The sequence below is a fragment of the Falco biarmicus genome, chromosome Z, assembly GCF_023638135.1.
Source record: "Falco biarmicus isolate bFalBia1 chromosome Z, bFalBia1.pri, whole genome shotgun sequence".
In the NCBI taxonomy this organism is placed as follows: Eukaryota; Metazoa; Chordata; class Aves; order Falconiformes; family Falconidae; genus Falco; species Falco biarmicus.
Genome location: NC_079311.1, coordinates 40,902,737 through 40,923,401, shown reverse-complemented (window position 1 = coordinate 40,923,401; position 20,665 = coordinate 40,902,737). Strand labels below are relative to the sequence as shown.

At 39.2% G+C, this 20,665-nt stretch overlaps 1 protein-coding gene across 6 annotated transcripts in view; it reads right to left on the bottom strand.

Annotated features, from left to right (window-relative positions):
- FANCC (FA complementation group C) overlaps positions 1–20,365 on the bottom strand; it is a 91,458-nt gene extending 71,093 nt beyond the window's left edge. The window contains exons 1-2 of one of the 6 annotated variants that reach the window (XM_056325277.1): positions 12,804–12,869; positions 4,164–4,241 (exon numbers count right to left, since the gene is read on the bottom strand). The gene's annotated coding sequence lies outside the window, so the exon portion shown is untranslated. Of the gene's footprint in view, positions 1–4,163; positions 4,242–8,015; positions 8,198–12,741; positions 12,763–12,803; positions 12,886–20,341 lie in introns of those variants that run through there. The other 5 variants (XM_056325271.1, XM_056325275.1, XM_056325272.1 and 2 more) reach the window with 5 other exon arrangements.
- Between the last annotated feature and the right edge of the window lie 300 nt (positions 20,366–20,665).

The window sequence follows — 20,665 nt, the reverse complement described above, 5'->3', positions numbered from 1 at the left end:
AATCAATTAATGTATAAGTAACACAATTAAAAAGGAAACGTAACATACCAAATCTGACACACAGAGTTAATCTCAAAAACTGTCACAGGATATACAGTTCATTAACAAGAGATATATAAAACTATTAGCTAATTAGGTGTAATTTAAACATTCAGAGCCCAGTAAGAACACACTAAAAGACCTACAGAAATTACAAATGATAAAGACTCAATCAATAATTTGACCTGTCATACTTTCAAGTATATTCCTAAAGTCTCTTTCAGGTTCATTCTCACTCTCCTCGGTTAGTTGGGACTCCTTTTATTTCAGCTGCCAAAAACGAGAAACTGTTTCTTATCTATGACCCCGATATGAGGCATTCAGAAGCTGGCTTTGCTGTAAATCACCTGAAAATACCCTTTTCTAGAAGAAAGAAGGGTAAGAAAGTCTTTAGTTTTCTCTCCCAGAATCCCCAGTCAAACCTTCCTAGTCTTGCACTTTCAAGCACAAGGAACCCTGTGGAGCTCAGGCATAAGGGTACTTGTTCTGTCTTTCAGAAGCTGAAGGCAGCATTTCTAACAAGGAATGGATTATTCTGTCAAGTGAGCTATCTGGATTAGTTTCTGAACTGTAACAGTTCAGTCAGTAACTTTCATTACCAGATCTCGAGGCAAAGCCCTACAGTATACCAGGGCACTCCACTTAACAACAGTTACACAGTTACATCCTCCTGAACACACACATACAGGTACCACGCTGCCACAGTCTTCCACTTTAAGACATACCTGAATACTATTCCTCTGTGACAGTCAACTACTTGCAAGGGCAGAAGAGATACCAACACCGTTTTCAATTACCTCCTTATCTATAGTTTGAAAATTAAATAGTTACGCGTTTGGCATGTAAGGTAGCAAAATAATGAAGATATTTTTTCCCTAGAACTGTAGAAATAAAATCTTTTTAAGTAACGCCATAAAAAGATAAAAATCAAGTGAAAGCAAAGTAACTTCTTCACTGAAACTCAGGACTCAGTTGTAATAAAAAGGGAGTAATGCAGTTGCTAAAACATTACAGCTCCTCAGAAAGAATCTCTGTCAATCACAAAAAAATCAGTAACTTTCACAGCTATCAGTGTCCCCAAACCTGGCTTTAATAGGTTGCCAAAAATTACTGCTAAACTTTTATCACTTATTTTGTCTCTACCCTTGTAAATTCAGCTGTTATTTTTAAATAAGAAAAGCATTTCTAGTAGAAGGCTCTTTGAGATACCATTAAGGTACAATACTGCCTTAAGTCATAGCATTCCAAATAAATGTGACAAAAACTTGCATTCAAGTTCTCATTTGCATACTTTTCCTTCAACCAGTGATAAGTAGCTCCACACTCCAAACACACACTTCACTTTTCATTACTTCATCTCCTCCCTCCAATCTTGCCCATCAGCAACCTCAGCTTGTGAGGAAAAAACAAAACAAGAAAACAATTAAAATACTTCTATGACATCAGGGTCCAAAGACCCCAAGCAGAACAAGGTCACCACTGAGCTAACAGAATACAGAACACATAAACATACATTCCAAATTATGTTTAGGGTTGTTGACACTTACAAAAGCAGTAGAACAGTCCTTTCGTGCATGTCTATTACTCTAACAGAAATTAGGGGATAATAGCCAGAATTAGGAGACTAGATATTAGGAAAGGATTCAATATATTGAATTCAAATTAAATTTGAATTATCAATTTTGTATTTAATTTATTGCAGACATTAAAGTGAAATGTCGAAAAAGGAAAAAAAAAAAGTGCCAAGGATTGATTTTTATACCCTGCCCACAGGTAGTACTGTAATGCTGCAAAGAGAGGAATGCTGTTTTTTTCATGGTGAAACTTTGAATTAATCTCCAGTTTTAAGTTTAAATTCAGGGGAATTCCATTCAAACAGTATACAATTACAAGTTAATTGGAGAGGAGGTTCAGTGATGAGGGAAGCTTAGATGATTGGTTTTGTTTATGTTTAGGTCAGAATGGAATAGAATAGATTGTTTTGGTTGGAAGAGACCAACCATGATCATCTGGTCCAGCTGCCTGGCCACTTCAGGGCTGACCAAAAGTTGAACCATGTTCCCTTTCTGTGAAGATGTTATTCTTCCAATAAGGGGGGAGATAAAACACCTTATTGTGGAGCTGGGATTTCAGACTTCTGGAAAAAGACCATCCTCACCCTGTCATGGCTGTGCCATTCTGCATACTGAAATAGTGTTAGTTACAGGTACCTGGTATAGGAAATAAGCCTGCTTGATTTGCCTGGCTTGAATCCTCTGTTGGTATGTGGTCAACAATTGAAAAATCAAATTAAATAAAATCAAAAGACACCATGATTTTGACTCCTTTGGTAATAACTGCTAACTCTATTATGATACACTATCACTAATACACTAATAGAGCAGAAAACCATTAGCTTACTGTTTCCGTATTTCAAAGATGATGACAATCATGTCACAAATTTACTATCTAATGGGTGATATTTTAACTTTATGCCAAATGAAAAAAAGTAGCAGTTATCCAGAAAACAGATATTATCTCATTTATTATTTCTCTACATAAAATGCCTATTAGGTTCTTTCACCTTGTTTCCACAAATATATTTTTCACCTTCACCTTGACAATTCTCCTTTTACTTGCCAAGAATAAAACAAAAAAGTAATACTACTTAATTAGGCAGTAAGTCCAAACATGACTTATTCCCTACTTTAAAGAAACTAAAGCCTCACAAAAACAAATTCACAAAATGTTTATTAGGAAAAAAGTGACTATCTTTTTAGAAATCTCAGAAAGGCCCAAGAGTAGTAAAGACTATGTGAAAATTAAAAATTTTCCATTATTTATTCTTGTAATCTTATTTTTCAGTGTCGCTTGTTGAGAAATTAGGTTCCCAGGCTGGTTTTATAGGTTGGTATTTAATCTAATCTACACTCACTAGCAGTCCAGCAGTCCAGACTGACCTACAGAACAACTTCTATCTTGATTTTGGACAGTGTGCTTACATGCAGTGTTGGTTAGTGCTGATTTTTCTTTTGATAACTTTTCACTTTGAACAAGTTTGCCTATTCCTTTTTGTGCCTACATTCATGTGTATTTTACAGCAAGAACAAATAACTATTAACAGAAAACTGCCTGTCTACATGCAGACTGCCCAAGTTAAAACAGACTGCATGCAAATGTATCTTCCTCTGAAAATAAAACGAAAGAACAGAATTTTGTACAAAAAAAAAGGAACCAACACTGGCTAAGTATTGTGCAAAACCTGGTAAAGTAAATTTGTGTCAACCATTATCATTCAACATTTAGACAACAATTCTCTGAAAGTAATTAACTCCTCTATGTTGTTCCTCTGTATTTGTTTCCTGTATTTACTTCAATAATTAATATTTTAACAGTTGTCAGATCTGTCTTCTGAATTACATTATCAGGTCTCACTGGAAAAAGATCCCAATTTTCATCTCTAAGGGACTGTGGCCACTAAAAGGGCTACTTTAGTGGTGGACAGCATATACATAATATGTATTAAATCTCTTGCACAAATTTAATCTGAGTAAGACTGCAAACAGCAAAATTGTGTTTCCAGTTGTATTTTGTTGCCCTGCAGGACTGGAGAAGAGTCAGTGCCCTGAGGAGGCATGCATTGCTGGGATTCATACAAGATTTCGCTTTCTAGAACACTGAAACATTACATTTCCCTCTCCTCCCCCAAAAGGACTGTATAATCATAATAAAGCCTTCTCCTTCCCATTCATCAGGCTATAAGCTTCATGACCAAAAAAATATTATTTATTAGCCTTCCCTGATAATGGAAAATACTGCACACAAAAATTAATTTCAAAACTTTCTGGTTCTAATGGTAGGCTTGTCTGGCAGCAGCAGATCTTCCTTCTGACTTACCCCATTTCAAAAGGTTAAGAATCAAACCTTCTTTAATGGGAAAGGCAGAAATAATAGCTCAACACATGCATAATAACTCTTATCTTTTGCCCAAGGGAACAGTAAAAGATGTGAAAGACATTTAGGAGTGGTATCACTGAATTTTACAGATGTTATTTGTTACAGATGTTATATTGTTACCTTTCCATAATTAAACTTAACAGGACAACAAGGTAATTATCACTTCTATACACAAAAGATGTAATTACCTGCCCATGGAATGGATTACTATGTTTTCAAGCACAAATTGAATACAAAGACTGATCATTTGCCACTGGAAGTCACTCCTGCAAAAAATGCACCAAGTTTGTAAGAGTCCACTACAAGTACTTTTTTTTTTAAAAAAAGGTTCAATTTAAGAAGAGAAAACAGACAATGAAGTAAAGTACTTTTATATCTCTGGCAGAAGGTTCTATGCAATTCAGCAAAGTACCAAAACATACGATGACCTAATTTAAAACAATTTCAATGTTAGGACTAGCCAGATCAAAATACAGCAAGGCCCATGTAAAGCTGTCCATACCACCAGGCACGGAATGTACAAAATGGAAACTTGTTTCAAGGCAATAAAGCAAATCTCAGATTTGACCAGTACACACTGATCTCTGGCAGATCAACATACCCTTCCAAAACAAAAGCCAGATTTGAAACAGGGGGCTTCCAGCTCACCCTTAAACTCCTTGCTTGTTCTTTCATATCTGAATTGCCTAACTCTCACCAGTACACAGTGACCTACCACAGAAAGGGAACAGCAACATACAACAAAATACAGCTGAAGCTAGAAATCACATACTGGGCATTGTGAACAGAAGTACAAAAAAGTACACACCTACATAATCTTCTAGAAATTGGGGGGTGAAGCACATCTCCTTTCAATATATTTCCTCATTAAGTCAAAAACTTACATATTTTCTCTTGCACAATCTAAATAGCAAACCTCCCAAGATCATTTTGGTAGCTCTCAGGTCACTGTAACGTGGCAATCTTTCCTAGTGCTTTAAGGATAAAGATTTTTTGGGATAGCTCTAATGAAGGTGTTAAAATAGTCCTGGATTTAGTTTGCTGGACAGAGCCTTTTCACTCAGCTCGGTTCATTCTCAGCTGGCTTCCCTGAGAACAGCTGCAATAAAGGCCACACGAAGAAAAATGCAGCTAAGACAACAATGCAAACAAAGAATAAATGCAACTCTGGAAAGAGGCATTAAGTCTGATTCAGCCTCTGAACTACAAGAGGCACAACTGCTCCTGTAGAATACATAGTAATATAAAAGTAATATATTTTACTGGACTTTGCAAAACATCCTATCATTGCTAACACCAGTTTAAGCTTCACTGTGGCTAGTAACATCACACATCAATTGTGCATGGGCCTCTGTTATCAGTGTCTAAACACAAATTAGATCTTTTGCTGGCTACAGGAAAAGGAACAAAATTCTGATTCTGTTTACATCAGCAGCAAATTTTGTTGCTTTCAATGCATAAAATTTCACACAGTGCATTCAAGATGCTGAAAAGTTTATCCACATAAGAGCTCAGCAAGTCACTACACCAGAAAAGTTAGACCTCTTAGCAATAATGGCAAATTCTTGTTAGATGTAATTTATTGTTTGTACCCCTCCTCCTATATCCTATCAGCATCTCATGGGCTATGTGACATGAACTTTGACTATAAAGCTTTCAGTACCCTCTTATATAGCTTCATATAAGCCAAAGCAAAGATGTGAAAGAATTAAAATTACCAAGACAGTGTCAATTTTGTACCAAACGCAAATTTTACTTTTCCAGTTAAAATTTACATCTGGTTATCACTATCTCCTCCTGCTTAAATCCACTATTAGACATTTCTACTATAACTTCACATGCCTAGAAGGCTTTCTTCAACCCCTTCTCTACAGAACACTTCTTCAGAAAAAAACTAGGGGTGCTGGCTGACACAGGCTCAGTGTGGGTCAGCAGCGTGCCCTGGCCGGCAGGAGGGCAAACCGCGTCCTGGGGGGCATCAAACACAGCATGACCAGCCGGTCAGAAGCGGGGATTGTCCCGCTGTACTTGGCCTTGGTGCGGCCTCACCTTGAGCACAGTGTGCAGTTCTGGGCCCCACAGTTTCAGAAGGGTGTTAAGGTCCTGGAATGTGTCCAGAGGAGGGCAACGGAGCCGGTGGAAGGGCTGGAAGACATGTCCTGTGAGGAGCGGCGGGGGACTCTGGGTTTGTCTGGCTTGGAGAGAAGGAGGCTGAGGGGTGACCTCATTGCTCCCCACAGCTTCCTGAGGAGGGGACGGGGAGAGGGAGGTGCTGAGCTCTTCTCCCCGGGATCCAGTGACAGGACGTGTGGGAACGGTTCAAAGCCGTGCCAGGGAAGGTTCCAACTGGACATTAGGGAACATTTCTTTATTGAGAGGGTGGTCAAACATTGGGAGGCGGTCGATGCCCCATGCCTGTCAGTGCCTTAAAAGAGGCATTTCAACAATGTCCTTATTACCATGGTTCAACTTTTGGTCAGCCCTGAAGTGGCCAGGCAGCTGGACCAGATGATCATGGTTGGTCTCTTCCAACCAAAACAATCTATTCTATTCCATTCTGACCTAAACATAAACAAAACCAATCATCTAAGCTTCCCTCATCACTGAACCTCCTCTCCAATTAACTTGTAATTGTATACTGTTTGAATGGAATTCCCCTGAATTTAAACTTAAAACTGGAGATTAATTCAAAGTTTCACCATGAAAAAAACAGCATTCCTCTCTTTGCAGCATTACAGTACTTTGAGCTACCTGTGGGAAGGGTATAAACATCAACCCTTGGCACTTTTTTTTTCCTTTTTCGACATTTCACTTTAACGTCTGCAATTAACAAATATGCACTAATTCCCTAGTTTCCAAGCATAAGTAGAACATAGCTTAAATTGTACACAGCAAGTTAGAACACTGGTCCTCTCTTCAGAGGCGTCATGTATGACCTGTAATGGAAAAGAAAAGTGTATTCCTTTGTATTAATATATCAAGGAACAGCATTCACTTCTACATGTACACACAAAAAATACAAGGAGTCAGGGGGGAAGGCCTAAAAAAGTTCCTACCAGAACATCCTCTTCCTCCAACTAAGCTGTGGAGAAGATTCTGCAAATGAGTAGCATGGTCTGAAAATATTCAGCTTTGTTTCACCATTTAAGAAAAAGGGGGGGCTGGACACACAGGTGGACAAGGGCAGACAGGACAGACAAGGACACAATCTATTTAGACATAGAGAAGAATGACTAGCCTGTCTTTCTGCAATGACATTGTAAGTTAACACTAAAGGACTTCATATTTCCAACAACTGTGCTTCTTTAATAGCCATGCAACTTTGCTAAACTCAAGCTTTACCCCTGACTTACACAGATAAATCGCAAGTATTTGAACATGTGTTAAAATACTGCCTATGGTACTGATATCCACATCTATTCATACAGTGTACAGAGTTGTCTTGCTTATACTATGTGCATTCCTTTTCTCCAAAAATCTCTAGAGCTGTTCTTTTTTAAGAACATGTAATATTTAATATAGTATGAAGCATATACCTTTCACTGAAATTCTTCAGTTCTAGAGTTAAAGTATTTCTACCTAAGTGTAAGGAAATAAAGGCAAAACCAGAGTCACTATCCAAAGTTACTGAGGAAGCAAATGACAGAAAAAGATAAAAGACACAAATCTCATATGTTTTAGCCCATTAGACAACACTGCTTCTCAAGGACTTCTTCAATGATAATCTATTATTCAACCTAAGCTCCTCAAGCATGACACAATAGTTTACGTAATGGTGAATGGTAATATTCCACTAAACAGAAAATGACCACACAACAATCATGGGAAAGTGTTTTCTTTCCAATTTTTAGTATACATTCTTGCTTTTGCATGAGCTCTAGTGACAGCATAGTAACTGTAGTAGAAATGATACATATTTCTTCTAACATCAATTGAGGCTACTGAAATTCTGTGGGAAGCATTCACATAGTCCACATACATTGCAAGCAAGTTTGCAAATGGAAGAATGCATTTCTCCTTGGCGTTAAAAAAAAACTTACCCAAGAGTCTCATACTTTTCTCTCCCTCTCTCTCTGACTACTCAAACCCAGAGATAGCCACAGAATAAGATCTTCTGAATAAAGATGTATTTATGGCATTAAGCACACCTGACAGAAAAATAAAAATGTATTCTTCAGAATAAAAATAACTTCATGACATCCACATCAACATTTACAGCTTTTTGTTGTACGTTATTTTAACACACTCCCACAGACACTTCTCCCTGGATTCCATTGACAAGTTTCATGCTATTCACAGGCGTTAAATCAGGCTATTCATTCTTTGCCAACAAGAAAAAATAATTTTCCTCAGAAACACCTACAGCAACGACTTTCAGTGATTCACTAAGCTAAACTCATACTGCAGCAACAATTAGCTATGTGGGCACTCTGAACGTCAGTGCCCAGTCTCCAATCTGAGTATTGAGGCACTGATTTGTAGGATTCATAGTCATTTTTTTCCTGTATATTCTATGCACATGTACTTTCTAATGTATAATAGTGGACTCTGTGATTTACCAGTAAGATTTTTATGGTATCTGTTCATGAAAACCCCAAAATTTAGCAACATCACCCTTGGCATGAAATTAAAATCTGTGTAGTTCTGGTATTCTATGGGAAAGGAGTTACTTACGATCTTCAGTCTGCTGATGATAGACAAGAACTTTTATTGTAAAACATAGGAAAAAAAATATTAGCTAGTGGTATGTCTCTTCGCCTCTTCTCCCTGGACACTCACATATGTCAATTTAGTTGTATATTATGGTATCTCTATTCTAGTCACTGTTTGGAATATTTCAATACTGTCACATAGTTAATCAAGACTTACAAAATAAACATGTCTAGTGAATCTACTAGTAGGGAGGAAGGACAGCCTTACAGTTTAGCTCCAGGAGTCAGAAGCTTAAGAGTCTGACTCTCATTTCTGACACATCTCACACATGACACTAAAGAAGTCATTTAAGTGTCCAAGACCTGTTCTGCTTCACCTCTACAGAAGCCTGATTAGTACTGCTCTGCTTTTAAAATTTAATAGTACAGTGTATTTATTTATATTTTTTTAATCAAAGTAAAAACACATGTCTGATAAGATCAGATGTGCTCCATTTGCAAGTAAAAATAATTTATTCCTCTCAAAGATTTACAAAGTTCCTTGTGCTCCTGGACTTTATTTTGCCAGACTACCATAACCGATGCTGTGCAAATTGTATTTGAGCAAGTCATCTGTCGTTAGATTGTGTCCAATTCATGACTAGTAAGTTTAAGAAAATATAAGTCATAACATTGCTTACATACAGAATTTGTATTCAAAGTAAAAAATGCATGCAGAAGTTCTATGTCAGAACCCTGCAACCATATGCAAGGCTGACAGTTTAAAAAATAGTAACAAAAACCTCTTGCAAATAGCATGTCTGACAGGAGTCCATCCTTCACGATTACATGAAGTAAAAGCACTCTTGAAAAGATGTTGAAGAAGTTGTAACTAAAAATTCCAACATAAGATTACAATTGTTAAGTTAATATAGATATATCTTTATGATTTATTTATTATTGATTTATGTTTAATTAGTTTATGATTAATATAATACTAATAACAAATATTTTTGTATTAGGGATACAGTATTCAGCTCCAAATCATCACATGCTATTTGTCATAGCCATCTAAAATCAATATATTTCTATAGTAAAATGCACAACTAAGTCTTACAAATTTTTAAATACTTTTGCAATACCCACAAAGTTATTGGCCCTCACCAAAGAGAAAATACTTAATTTACTTTCCTATAATTTACGAAGTAAATTTACTATGTGGTCCTGAAGTGGTCTTAAAAGTTGGTGGGATGCACCAACCGTGCAACAAGTTTCAAGACACAAAAGATTTTTTAATTCCAAAGCTACATGAAAGAAAATACAGAATTTTAATTAGCATTACTATTGTCTTAATTTTTGCAGCATTAATTAATGACAGTCATTTATGGTAATATTAACCAGAAAATCCGGTCTCGGAATACCCTTGTTGGTGAAAATTAAATGATTTAATACACGATTTGACTTTACATGTAGTAAGATCTTTACAACCTGGCATACTTTTGTGCATTTTTCAAATCAGGTTGGCACAAAATATGTTGTATTCATTAAAAAAAAAATCTGATAAATCAAAGACAAGATTTTTATTTGGGACTAAGTTCATGCAATATATACAACTTCCTGTAACTGTGAAAAATGATTCCATGTATGTCAAAGGACTCTACCATTTTCTAAATTATCGTTTCAGGCGAAAACTCTTTCACCAATCCTTCACAAGACCCTTCACCCACATTTTGAAAGACATCTTTGTCAAAAACAGCACCTTCACTGTAGGTCAATATACTGAAACTTATGTCTGAGGGAAAAAGAAAGAAAATTACAGTTTAAAAGTACCCTGAGCGCACAAGGTTGCTCCATTAATGGAACAACTATGTCTAGTGCCTTCAAATGGGTATCCTTTGCTGCTTAAACTCTCCATAACATTACCCTTAAAATCTCAGTTCCCACTGGTGTTGCTTTTGACACTTTCACGCATGGTATCCTGTGGTCAATTTCATGCACATACCATCCACCTGGTACACATGCATGTGCTGACTTGATGGAGGACTATTGCCAAACAAAATGTGGAGCAGTCTCTCTTTGACCCACCCCTCAATTTTTAGAAAATATATAGGCATAGAATTGTTTTCAAACCTTTATCCTGCTTTCAAACTTGTTTAGAATTGACTTACATGTTCAATTCTTAGTAGCCAAAGACATGAAGATGTGGAATCACACAGATCTTACCTCCCGAAAAAAACTAAGATAAAAGGCATATAAATTATTATCAAAGCTTGATCCATGCCTGCAAGTGAAAAGATAACCATTGGGATCAGTTTCTGACGCACAATCTCCTGCTGCCATGTTCTCTACAGGCAAGTCCCCACGGAAGGGCAAGTACAGCAGGGTTCACAGCCTCTTTACAAACCAACCACGAGAGGACAACCAACACCGCGGTTCGGCAGCCTGCGTCGTTCCAAGAGATGGCAGTAGCGAACAAACCGCCACAGTGAGATGCCTCGGGAGGAGAAGCGATACACAGGAGAGCTTTCCCGCAATGCCAAAATTCAACATACAAGATTTTCGTAGACTTGTCGGTAGCTCACAATATATTTCGATAAATACCTGAAATTCTGCTTCAAATATCGTATGATTGTTACGACACAATTTTTGAACCTTGAGCAAAGGGAAGATGAACATAAAAATATATTACACAGAAAACAACCCATGTAATTCTGAAAACAATTTGAATGCTGCTTGGTTTAATGATGCAGACAAAAAAGCTTTCAATTTACAAAATAGAATCAGAGTTTGCACTGCGGGGGGGGAGCTTCAGATCTTTATAATTACATATTGGAAAAAAATCCCAAATTCTTAATATCCTCCTGGTTTTCAAAGGCCTGTCTCTAGAATGTTATGTCCCACAAATTTTACCAGAAAAACACTTCACTGTGACATAGAGCAGTAACCAAATATTGCCCCATTTCAGTTATTCTTCCACATCAAAAATGGCAATTTGGAAATTTTCTGAGGACTGGAAGGTAGTGGCTTAGCCACCTACATTTGTGAACCAAAACCTAAAATAAAAATGGCAGCCCTTCCAAACAGTTATGAGGCATGGGTCTTCCCTAATCCTTAGTTTAAATAAAAGGCCAGCTACACTTTGACAGTATCCAGTAAAAGCATGCGGGACTGGAGTTGCTCCTCTAGAGCAGATGTCTGCAAGTGTCAGATTGCACAGCGCAAAAGTTGGCACATCTGCTAAATCAGAAACAAAGCTGTCATCTTCTTCCTCTCTCTGTAAACAGAGACAACTTTAGGAAAGTATCTGTGTATTGTATGTAGTTGCACTGATGTTGTACATCTATCATGAAATGACATTTTACCGTTCAGTTTCTTAAGTTCCTAGAACGAAGGTGATTTGCAAGATGCAGACAGCCCAGATGTGGAAGCCTCTCTGTTTTCAAACGTTTTCAGTACCAGCCGATATTGACCAAGCACTGGCTGCTAACGGGACACGCACGCAGCCTCACATTATCTCCTTTATGACAAGCCACTTCCACGTCTGACACCTCACAGCCTAACGGGCATTCTCACCGAAAAGCTCAACCCTCGTTAGGGGAAGCGCTGAACAACTACCTTGCCCCTGCGTGAAGGCGAGCAAGCGGCCCAGCGGCAGCAAGGCATGGCGCCCGCACCGCGGGCTCACCTGCCAGGCGGCAGCAGCTCGGGAAGCCGCCGGCGAGAGCCCGGCGCTCGGGACACCGGCCTCGACGCCGCAGCCACCTTCCCCCGGCGGCGCGGGAAGCTCCGGCCAGGCCGCCCTGCCGCGACACTTTGGGTGCCGGTGCCAGCTCCCCACCGCCCGCCCGCGCGCCCAGCTGCCGCGCTCCCCTCCCCCAGGGCCGCCCCGGCCGCGGGCGGACGCGCACACGCATGCGCGGACCCTCCCGCCCGCGCCCCCTCCCCCTCGCCGGGGCACCCGCGCCCGCCGAGGCCAGGCCGCAGGGGGCGGGACGGGCGAGGAATGCCGCTCCCTCTTCAGTCAGCGCGAAAGTCCCCGCCACCGCGGCGGAGCCGGTAGCCGCCGCCACGCCGAGCCCCCCACCCCGAGGGCAGTAGTGGGGGAAAACCGACCCCCCCTCCCCCGCCGCCGTACCGGCTTGACGCGCGCGGCCCCCGCCCCTCGGCCCCGGCCCCGCCCCCTCCCCGGCGGCTTACCCCGCGGCCCGGCCCGCGCCGCCCGTTGGGAATTTTCGCGCGCTCTGCCCCACGCTCGCGGGCGGTGCGCCTGCGCGGGGGCGGGGCGGGGCCGGCTGGCGGTGGGCGGGGCCGGCTGGCGGTGGGCGGGGCCGGCTGGCGGTGGGCGGCCCGCCTTCCCCGCTGCTGCCGGCCCCGCGTGCCCCGCCCCACGCGCCTTCGCACGGGGCCCGGCGTGGCCTGAGGCGGGAACGGGGATGTCACCGGCCCTCGCGGTCAGCCGGGGTGCCTGTGTTACCGACCTGTCCCAGCTTCACCCGGTGAAACTGAGGGAGACAGGCAAAGCCCATGTCGACCCTGTGCGTACAGCAGGGAGAAGTCAAAATGACGGGGACGTTTATGTTCTTGGTGAACGTCGTGGTGAGTCTGCCAGAGGCCGGGTGGTGACAGTGGCCAGGTGAAGGTACCAGCCCATGATCCACCATCCTTGGTCTCTGACCAGGAATGAAAAAAATCCTTTGTTTTTTTCCCCGTCTGGTGAGACTGGTGAGCACAAAACCCATTACACTTTTGCTTGTTTTCAGTTCTGTCAACATCGACAGGCCTTTTAACCCAGGGGAAAAAAACCAAACAGGATGAGTAGAGACCTGCAGTAGATAACAAACATCACTGAATAAACTTACAGTTTGAAAAAATACCTGGTTTCTCAAACTGCACTTTGTGCTGATACTAAATTGAGACATATACACATGGCACACCTTGCTAGCCATCTGTTTATTAAAAAGTATCAGTAGTAAAAGTACCAAGACCCGTATTCTGTCATTTCACCACTGCTGAGTTATGCTAGTCCTCAAGGAAATCCCACTGAAAATACCAACACTACACCATCTGACTACTTAGTGCAGTTTTGCTCATCACTCCCTAGCCCACTTACACAGTCATACTTCTTTCACCTCCCTGTCATTCTTATTTTGCTCATCTACTCAACTCCTTCTATTCATGCTGGTAGTTTTTCCACTCTTGACTCGCTTTACCTTCACATTCACTACTTCCAATGAAGAGCTGGTGGGGAATTGCTATAATTTTTCTACTTGTCTTTTTGAGAATCGTAGAATGGTTTGGGTTAGAAGGGATCCATTGGCATTTAAAATTTCTTTCTTTCCTACAGTATTCCTCCTGCCAAATACATACGCTTACATCTCTCTGTCCTTATTTCCTCCTCAAAGAAACTGTGGATAGTGAGGCATCGTTGTAGTCCTACCTAAAGGAAAACAAAACAAAATATTTGAAAGAACATAGTCAGTAATCTTGTCTCCATCTTGAACCTAGGTTGCAATGTGTCTTTTCACATGGATTTTATATTAAATCCCACTGATATCGTTCGTCTGAATTAACAGGCTAGTTTGTATTAGATTTGTATTCAAGATTTGTACTCTGCATGGACATAGGAGTACCACTGCTGCTAAAGCTGATATTAACTGTGCTTCTCTTTACCCAGTCTCGCTGATGTCCAAACTCCTTTCATTCAGCTTTCATACTCTTCTATTCAGATTTTGTGCAATGAGTCATGTTTTCTGATCACTGCTGCTTCCAATTTTCTGTAGAAGGAGACAAAATCCCCTTCAGTACTGACAAAGAAAAACAAATTCAGCCTACCCATGTGGTGAAATCCCCATGCATGAATACTTATGTTACTTTTTTTCATTTAATCCTGTCAAATCAGCAACACCTGATGAATTAAGGGCTTGTGTGTGGAAGTTTCAAAGTACTTTCTTGGGAGAGAGCAATTGCTCATCAAGACAAACTGGTGGGGATGTTTCCCACACATCCAGCACATCTGCAGAGCACAGCTCTTGGAGCTTTGGGTGTAATGCCCATATTCACACTGTGAGTCCAGTTCATAACTCATGCAAGTCTTTAATCATTCTACTCCGTCTCTTTCTTGTCAAATGAAAACATGGCAGCATTTATATTTGTTTTCTACCATCAATTGTGTTAACACTTCCTTAGATGTCAGCATTATTGATTATTTCATCGCTGAAACATGTAACTGTTCTGGTACAGTGGAAGAAGCTTGAGAGGAAGAAGTTTGATAACCCCATTTTTCATGTTTCTGATTGAGCATATTCCATTGTTGTTCAGTGTCTATTTCTATATCATAGTCACAAAATAGCAAAAAGCTGCCTTTGTTAATCAGCTTGATGTTTATACCATCAGCAGAGCCAATTTTCTTCTTGCTATGCAAGAAGCCATATCCCGGTTCTCATGCACACCTGGATATATGGCCAAAGATTGTAATACACCAGAATCTGTGAAAAATAAACCCAGGAATTAAAAAAATAAAAAATAAAGAGAAATTTAAGAAAGTAATCAGAAAGGGTATAGTAGACAGATGTATAAAAATAAGAATAAATAGCAAAGATGAAAGCACATGACTAATATGCATAAAATCCAGTGGGTGGAAGGAACACTTGATAATATTACCTTAAAATGACCCTCATTTTAAATAGACACAAAATAAGTGGTAATGATATGAATAAAGAATTAGGTAGTATAAATCCAGTGAATGCCAATACAAATGTTATGTTACTTCAGACATTCTGTATGCAGTTTGCCTCTCTCCTGCATTTAATAAATGCGAGACATTTGAGTGTTAAAAAAATGTTATTGGGACTATTTTTCATAGCCTTGATCTTTAATAGCAGATAATTACATATAGAGCCAATCCAGCTGCCTAGTCTCAAACAGAGAATTACTAATAGTAAATATTTAAAACTTCAAAAATATATTCAGAGTGTTAAAAGTCACCAGAAATAGTACTGCTATAGATATGAATACCATGTCTTCAAAACCTGAATATTTACGAAAGGATCTTCCAAATACTGGAGAATTGCTGGCTGCTCCCTCACAACCCTAGCAATCTCCCCTTCAAGGTATGTTGCAAAATCTCCTTGTTAAGCTTTGCACTTTGATGATATACAGCAGATACTACACTTCAGGGAAAAATATCGCCATTTTTGTTTTGGTCCAGTATTAATTTGGTAGGAAGAAATCTCCTGTTGGGGGAAAAGAATGAAAAACATCTTTGACAGTTTTTGGGAGGGGAAAAAAAAAAAGAAAGTCCCAGCTGTTTGAAGCTGCTTAGAAGTTTGGAATGTTAGAATAAATACCAGGGAAGATAGATTGATGGGACGAACTGCAGGTGAGGCACACAAAGGTGGATGGTAAATATAATTTATCAATGCACATGACCACCACATATGTAGTATATTTTATGCACAGTATAGTGATTAGCTAAAGAGCACATACTGCTTTAAGCAACACAAGAGTTTCTGCTTAAACAAACAAATGCACAGTACCAAGAAAAATGCTCTCAGACCCCTTAGCTGAAGTGAACACAATACATGCCTTCATATAGGTGTGTGGCTACTTCAAAATGGTTGCTACAACAAGGAACTAATGTAGCTGCTGCATATATATTGTTGACCTTTATGGGTGGAATTAGAACTGCCCAAGTATTAGAGTGACAAACAAAGCATCAGTAATATTCAAGAGGTTTCACATCCTTCCAGGGAAGACCACAGTGTGCAACCAGTCACCAATACATTTCAGTTTACTGCTGTTCACTAGCCACATAGGCAGATATGGAATTTCTAGTTGCTGTGATTATATCTTTGAAAATTTCCCCACTAAAACACTGTATTTTGAGCGACTGTGAGTGTAATAGCTAGGCATACCTACATCCTTCAGCTTCAGGTGTTCATCCTCTCCCATATCTCCCGTATAATTTCATGGTTCAGCATTGCTTATGCTTTCTAAGCTGTTCTATGAAAGAAGCAAAGAACCGTCTTCAGTAAAGAGGTGTTGCTTTTTGGAGGCAGCAGGCTCTGCAAATCTGGTTGATGGTCTTTGTGAGCAATGCATGTCACACAGTCTTTATGTTGACACCAGAATACTTTTTCCTCTTCTTTTGCTTGCTGAATTGCTTGTTGTTCCTTTTGATTTGACATCGTGGGGAGGTTTACTTGCTCCTAAGAGGGGCAGGAATACTTGCTGTGTTCTGTGTCCCAAGTGATAGATGAATACGTTTTGTTTCTTCTTAACACAAATACTATCAAGTCTTTAGCTGGGGAGCCTCTGCAGTGTTCTAAAAAATTGGCCTTGAATAGGCCAATGGTATTTAATGCTCCTCGAACCAAACCTTGGGAGTTCTCCTACTAGCTATTAAAGCTGTACCTTTGCTATTTGTCTTGTATAGAACATATGTTCACAGGGATAAAATTTGGAAATTGCATTTTTAGAGAAGCTGAAGTATTTAGCTTAGTGACTGATTATGTTTCTATCTACAATTTATAAACTTCCTTGTGGAAGATAATCCTGAAAATAATCCCTTTCCCTGTACCTATCTGCACTCTCAGCAGTTGCTATAAAAAAACACATGGATGACGTGACAAGAACATGACAAAAAGACACTGAGGCAGCAAAGATACAAAAACCTTCTGTGACGTCCTGCTGCTGTTGTGTGATGTTTGAACACTTGATGAATAATGGAGAGCATTTCTGAAGCTTGGCCTGCAGGAACTAAGCACAGTGCGTGCGTAGGAGCAGAGAGCTTACTCACTTCTATGGCATTCCCTCTTGATACTGTGAAGAGTTTCTATGGTATATACAGAAGGAGAATAAAGTACTTGCTACAGAATGGAAAGTTAATGACTTCGCCTTGACCTGTTCTCTTACTGACAGCTGTTGACAATATGAAATACTTTAGTGAGAATTTCAGTTTCATGTGTGTGACTGTATTCCTTCTTGCTTTATATGAAATACTCTCCTTAACTAGAAGAGGTACTTATGCACCCTAGAGCCTGAAAAGTTTTAGCAAAATTTAAGATAATAAAAAGAGAAATGCTAGGTTTACTGGCAGCAAGCAGGAGCCACCATAACAAATCAACAAAACTTGATAAAGATCACACTTAAACCAATTTACAGAAGTTTGGAGGTGTGGAAAACTGCCTGTTGAGAATCAGAATGCAGCTACAAAACTTTATATTCTTTCATGACTTACATCATTATGCAAACTTGTGTTGTTATGAAGCATTAAACCTTTGAAAATCAGGTTACCATCATAATGTAAAGTATATCAGTGAACTCAAAGACATCACACACTGAAAGTCTTTAGCTTTTTTTCATCTGCAAACTTGATTATTACAAGTGAGATTTTCAAATTAGGAAACTAAATCTCCATAAATTCCTTTGTCTTCACAGTTTAAAAGTATGAGAAAACTGATCACTACTGGAATCTGGAATTCCAAACAAGCCCACACCACTTAAAAATGTTTCAAGTAAAACAGTTTCTAAGTTCTTATACCCTGAAATACAGAAATTTTAAAATAAACCAAAAAACAAAATTCACACACAAAAAAGGTATGCCTCAGCTTTTCATGGAATGATACAAATCATAAACTAAGGTAAAAACAGAACATTGCCTTTTAACATCCCAACAGAGTCACTGTCCGTGGAGAAGACAACAAGTGGGAAAATAGGAGAAAATGTAAGCATGTAAGTTGATACATTTCTCTTATAATTTCCTTTTATCATCTGCATAAAATGCTTTTATTAAAAATGGAAGCACAGTTGAGAAAGTGACATCGTTTTGTTTGAAACTTGAGACTGCCTTTTCATCTATATACCTTCCCAAACATACGTCTCCATCAAAACCAAATAAATCCAAAGTGTAATCATAAATACTACACATCAGATTAAAAATGAAGAAATGACCAATGTTTATGCAACACATGGATTTCCACCTATTAACCATAGCATTCCTAGTGCTGACTTCTATGGTGCCTATTAAAAAAAAAAACAAAAAACACACACAAAAAAAACCCCAAAACAAACAACTAAAAGGCCATAGAACACAGGAAAAGACAACTGGATGGAAAGACAGAAGATACTTCTCTTTGGTCTTAACCCAATCTCACACCGCCATTTTAGCTAATAAGTTCGAGAAATTGTCTCCATGGTCAGCATTTTTCAGCATTTGCTGAATGTTATATATGCTCCTTTGTTCACAGTAAAACAGGCCAGCCTGCTGGTGTGGCCTTCATGCCTTTGAAAATTACATACTTTTTTCAGTGTGGCAAAGCCCTGCCTAACAAAAAAGTCTCTGAGCTAGGGATTCTCTTCAAAATGGAAAAGACCTCCATTTACTGAGTATTAAAGTAGCTACCAAAATAGTAACTACGTAGCAAGCTTGTAGAATCACAGTCATTCCAGTCTCAGCCGAAACAAGGCTGAAACAATTCAGCTCTGTGGCAGAAAACAAGAACTGCAGTTCATGGGTTGCCAACTTTTCCCCCACATTCTCTATACATTAACTGAAAACCTCATATTTCTCATTCCTTCATTTAGTTTATTGGACACTACAATATGGTGCTTCTTTGACCTCCCAAAGGAAATATAACTCCAATATTCCAGTGCCTTCACTGCTTCTTTAAACAGTTTGTCATCCACACTCCTTTGCCTGCAATACTCATAGTTACAAATCTGTGGAATGCAGTCCTTCATAAATCTCCTCTCAGTTGTTTTAGCAATCCTTCTTCCTTTATTGGTATTAACCTTTCTTTAACCTTGTCTATCTACAGATTTAGCCCCTTACTCGTGACTTCCCATAGAAAATGTCAATTTGTTTTCCATTATTCTCTCATTAAAAGTGTTCTTTTGTTTCCTTAATTTCCTTGCTGCATTAATTGAATATTTACATAGGTTCACCTTTAAATGGTCTATAATTTAATATGGTGAATCTGATTCACAACTGATAATAATATACATGCATATAATGCATGCAGTTCAAAAGCTTTATACAGACCATGTGAAGCCTGGTTTAAAGGCATTGTTTCAGATATCTCTATAAATGAAAGATGTATATGCAAATATATGATACATAATAAAGTAGCAGCAAAGACAAATATTGTATTATGATGGAGATAAGACAGAGAATATGTACCTGGCAATTGCAAATAAATAAATTCAACGCAAATTGTGTTGAATTAACCCAAATCTGAGCATCACAATGCCAGTTATTAATTAAGATCACACATAAAATAAGTCTACATATATTAAGAAACACAAAGTAAGAGCCAAAAATGTCGTAAGGCAGTTTGTGCTATAATCGCAAGTTTAAGGTATCCATGCATGACTTTATTAATTTTGGAAATAGTTGCCTGCCCGCTGTTTCTTTTGTACCCACAATGTCACATCCCTTGTTTTTTTCAGCAGCGTCCCTGGAAGCTTGCTCAAGATCTTTAGTTCAAACCTAGAATTTAACTATGCTTTTCCTTAGATTTATGTACTCTCATTTCATAGGACATAAAATACCTTTAGGCTACAATGTCATTAGGGTTTCTTTCATATGTGATGTTATAAAATATTTTTTTCATGTAATACTATGATATCAAACAAGAATAAAAAGCTGAAACCCCTCCATACTAAGTGTTACCATGTGGAGCTCATAGCGACCTGAAAAAAAGTGCAAGCAACCTTCTTGCCTATTAAGCTCTTACCTGAAATTCACTGGTCTGGACACAGCATCAAATAAAGAAATTGTGCAGGGAGCTCCCTATATTAAGATCTGATATGTCCGTGCTATAGATGCTCCTCAGTTCTCTTCTGTCGGTCTGCCTAGCTGTGAGGGCAAGGACTGTACAAGGGAGCCTTTCAATTACTGATACCTGAGCTGGCATAAAGCTGCAGAATCTGCAGTGAGCAATAAAGCTAGTGTAAGCAAGTCTGCATCCATAAATAACAGCTCAGAGTTACATATCTATGGAATACTGCTGCAGACAGATAAACCGGCTTGCTACAGCAGTAGCCTGATCCACTATGGT